The following is a 5075-nucleotide window of genomic DNA, read 5'->3' on the forward strand; positions in this document are numbered from 1 at the left end:
CTACTCATGATAAAGATAATTAGCTGTTAAAATTTTCCAATCTCCACTTCCATCACTAATGTCAGTTCATTTTTGGGTTAAGCTGGTTGTTACCCTGCTTTCATTAAAATTTGTGCTAGCATTGCTTCTCTCATGAATAAATTGAAGAAAAAAGATGTTCCTTCCAGTGGACTGCTAGTCAGCAACAAAGCTATGACAAGCTGAAAGAAGCTTTAATTCCTGCTCCAGTTTTGTCTTTAACTGATTATTTGCTTCCGTTCATCATGTGTACTGACGCGTCTTCTCTTGGCTTCGGTTCTATTCTGATGCAACGAGTATATAGATGGACAACATCCTCAGGTTCTGTTGAGTGACAATGGAACTGAATGCTATTCTTCAGGGTTTCTACCAACAGTATGGTATCACACAGTCATTCGTAACTGCATAATTAACATCCCGCTTCAAATGGGTTAGTTGAACGCACTAACAGGAAAATTGTTGAGATTTTGTGGCATGTTGCAGGTCAATAACATGAATCTTGGCAAGATTGGCTCCCTCATGTGGCTGCTTGTATCAATGGCTCTATAAATTCCTTTACTGGTAAAGCACCTCACTGTTTTGTCTATGGTTTAAAAAAAACGTCTGCCATAATTATGATCTCATGCTAAACCTGGAAACCCTGAAGGAACATGACCCAAATCCTGCCAGGAGTAGCAAAGTGGCTCATGACGTAGAGAAAATTGTCAAGATTTATCAAGAAATCTATGATGAAAAAACAAGAAAAACCAAACCAGTCAGACATGCCGTCCCTGTCACACCTGCCGACCCCGCTACAGCTGGCCCTTCCATATCCGCTGCCGACGGTTCTACAGCTGGCCCTTCCTCCATATCCTCTTTCTTCAAACCAGTGAAACATGCCGACCCTGCTACAGTTGGCCCTTCCACATCTGCTTCCGACACTGCAGACGACGACGTCTTATCCTCGTCTGCCCACTCAGCGGAAGATGAGTAAGGGCTGAAATCCCTACTGTCGCTTTGCCTCAGGAGGGACATCATCTGATAGAATACATGGCGAGTGAAAGATAAATAAACACATTTTCTGTTTATTTCTTTTGCGCAGTACTTTTACATTTTATTTTTCTAATGACTATTTTCATGTATTTTCATTTCTGTAGGGGTGACTTTTGACGTGCTGGAACGCATTCCCTGTTATTACATTTTATTATGGGTTCGGTGTACGGTAATTTCGATGTGGCGCCGTCTTTACAATGCTTGTATTTCTGACATCTACACTTGTATGTATATTTTTCGAATTCTGTATTTTTTGAGGTCTTGGCTGTCAATATTATATATTTACAATGCATCTATTTCTGATGTCTTCACTTGTTCGTATATTTTTTTTGTGTCTCCCATGGTTTGTATATTTGATGTCTTTTCAGTTCTTTGTTTTCTCGGCGAGATACCTTCATTTCGCGTGACCAAGTGATATTGTGGTGCCCCCTCATATGTTTACTCTTATTACTATAATTATTTTTACATTAAATTTAAGCTTCTTTTATTCACATATCTATATCATTACTATTATAGTATATTGTATGTTCTTTAGCATCTTGTATATTTGTTTGTTTATTATTATTGATATAACATTATTCTATATTATTATGCTATTATCTATATTTATTTGTTTATATGTATATTAGAGGTTTGTTACCACTGTCCCCAAATGCATTACGGGAGTATATTTTGTACTCCCGCCAGACAATGCTTGACGTCCCCTCAGTTGAGTTTCTGAGTTCCTAACGTAATGAGTAGCACACTCAAATCTCGTCCGTCCCAGCCTTGTTTTCTTGTATCTCTGCTTTGTGGCAATACACTGTTAGACATTACAAGTGTGTTTGCATTACCCCTTGGACTACTAGTGCTACCTGCTGTGCTACACAGACATATAAAGCCACTGAGTGACTTCACCATAACACATTACTGCCCACGGTGGACACTCCCCATTACACTACTACTACTACTACTACTACTACTACTACTATTATTTTTATTATTATTATTATTATTATTATTATTATTATTATTATTGTTTCTATTGTTATCATCATTATTTCTCATTATCATTATTATTATTATTATTATTATTATTATTATTATTATTATTATTATTATTATCATCATCATCATCATCATCATCATCATCATCATCATCATTCCTGTTATTATCACTGTTATTATTATTGTTGTTATTGATATTATTATTATTATTATTATTGCTATTATTATTATTATTATTATTATTAATATTATTATTATTATTATTATTATTATTATTATTATTATTATTATTATTATTATTATTATTATTATTATTATTATTATTATTATTATTATTATTATTATTATTATTATTATTATTATTATTATTATCATTATTATTAATATTTTGGTTTTTGTTCTTTATTGTTATTTCTTTTTATTCTATTATCATTGTTATTTTTATTTTTATCATTACTTTTACTATTATTATTATTATTATTATTATTATTATTATTATTATTATTATTATTATTATTATCATTATTATTATTATTATCATTATTATTATTATTATCATCATTATTGTTATTATTTTATTACTATAATGATAAAAAAATAATAATAATGATAATAATAATAATAATAATAATAATAATAATAATAATATAATAATATTATTATTATTATTATTATTATTATTATTATTATTATTATTATTATTAATAATAATATTATCATTATTACTATTATCATTATTATTATATTCTACTACTTCTTAACTTGCTCTCGTGCCCACGCTCTTGAATCTTCCAAGTTTTCCACTATCTGGCTTTGAGTTACTCTCAAACTAAATTCATCTGTGCTGTTTATCTCTCCCCTAACTCTTCCGACAATAGTAAATTCTTCGACTACTTAACTTCCAAAGTGGAGAGATATCCATTCTTGGAGATTTCAATGTTTACCACCAGCTTTGGCTTTCATCTCCCTTCACTGACCATCCTGGTGACCTAGCCTTCAATTTTGTTATCCTTCATGACCTAGAGCAACAGGTGCAACACCCTACTCGTATTCCTGACGGTCTTGGAGACACGCCCAACATTCTTGATCTCTTCCTCACCACTAATCCATCTGCTTATGCTGTCACCCTTTCATCTCCGTTGGGCTCCTCCAATCACAATCTCATTTCTGTATCTTGTCCTATTTCTCCAATCCCTCCACAGGATCCCCCAAAGCGAAGGTGCCTCTGGCGTTTTGCCTCTGACAGTTGGGGGGACCTGAGGAGGTATTATGCTGATTTTCCCTGGAATGATTACTGATGCCGTGTCGGAGACCCATCTCTTTGTGCTGAATGCATAACAGAGGTGATAGTGTCTGGCATGGAGGCGTATATTCCTCATTCTTTTTCTCAACCTAAACCTTCTAAGCCTTGGTTTAACTCAGCCTGTTCTCGTGCTATACATGATAGAGAGGTTGCCCACAAAAGGTACTTGAGTCTTCCATCTCCTGAATCTCATGCACTTTATATTTCTGTCCGGAATCATGCCAAGCCTGTTTTTCAACTTGCCAAACACTCCTTCATAAGTAGAAAATGTCAAAATCTTTCAAACTCAAACTCCCCTCGAGACTTTTGGCATCTAGCCAAAAACATCTCAAATAACTTCACTTCTTCATCTTTCCCTCCTTTATTTCATCCTGATGGCGCCACTGCCATCTCTTCTGTCTCTAAAGCTTAACTCTTCTCTCAAACCTTTGCTCACAACTCCACCTTGGACGATTCTGGGTTTGTCCCTCCCTCTCCTCCTCTCTTTGACTATTTCATGTCTACAGTTAAAATTCTTCGTAACGATGTTTTCCATGCCCTCGGTGGCCTAAACCCTCAGAAGGCTTATGGTCCTGATGGGGTCCCTCCTATTGTTCTCAAAAACTGTTCATTCATGCTTGCACCTTGCCTGGCCAAACTCTTCCAACTTTGTTTATCGACTTCTACCTTTCCTTCCTGCTGGAAGTTTGCCTACATTCAGCCTGTTCCTAAAAAGGGTGACCGTTCTATCCCCTCAAACTACCGTCCTAAAGCTTTAATCTCTTGCTTGTCTAAAGTTTTTGAATCTATCCTGAATAGGAAGATTCTCAAGCATCTGTCACTTCACAATCTTCTGTCTGATCGCCAGTATGGCTTCCGTCAAGGTCGCTCTACTGGTGATGTTCTGGCTTTCCTTACTGAGTCTCTTTTAGAGATTTCGGTGAAACTTTTGCTATAGCGTTAGACATATCAAAAGTTTTTGATAGAGTCTGGCATAAAGCTTTGATTTCAAAACTGCCCTCCTACGGCTTCTATCCTTCTCTCTGCAACTTTATCTTAAGTTTCCTTTCCGACCGTTCTATTGGTGCTGTGGTAGACGGCCACTGTTCTTCTCCTAAATCTATTAATACTGGAGTTCCTCACGGTTCTGTCCTGACACCCACTCTCTTTCTATTATTCATTAATGACCTTAACCAAACTTCTTGCCCTATCCACTCTTACGCTGACGATACCACCTTACATCTTTTTACGTCCTTTCAGGAAGTAAACAGATCACGCAGGGACGCCACAGAACGCCTGACTTCTGATCTTTCTAAGATTTCCGATTGGGTCAGAGAAAATCTAGTAGTTTTCAATGCTTCAAAAACTCAATTCCTCCATCTATCATCTCTATACAACCTTCCAGACAACTATCCTCTTCTTCAATGACACTCAACTGTCTCCCTCTCCCACAATGAATATCCTCGGTCTGTCCTTTACTCATAATCTTAACTGGAAACTTCATATCTCATCTCTGCTTAAACAGCTTCTATGAAGTTAGGTGTTCTGAGGCTTCTCCGCCAGTTTTTCTCACCCCTCCAACTGCTTACTCTGTATAAGGGCCTTATCCGCCCGTGTATGGAGTACTCTTCGCATATTTGGGGGTTCCAGACACAGTTTTACTAGATAGGGTGGAATCAAAGGCTTTTCGTGTCATCAACTTCCCTCCTCTGACTAACTGTCTTCAGCCTTTTTCTCACCGCCGAAATGTTGCATC

Source organism: Portunus trituberculatus, chromosome 32 (assembly GCF_017591435.1).
Source record: "Portunus trituberculatus isolate SZX2019 chromosome 32, ASM1759143v1, whole genome shotgun sequence".
NCBI lineage: Eukaryota > Metazoa > Arthropoda > Malacostraca > Decapoda > Portunidae > Portunus > Portunus trituberculatus.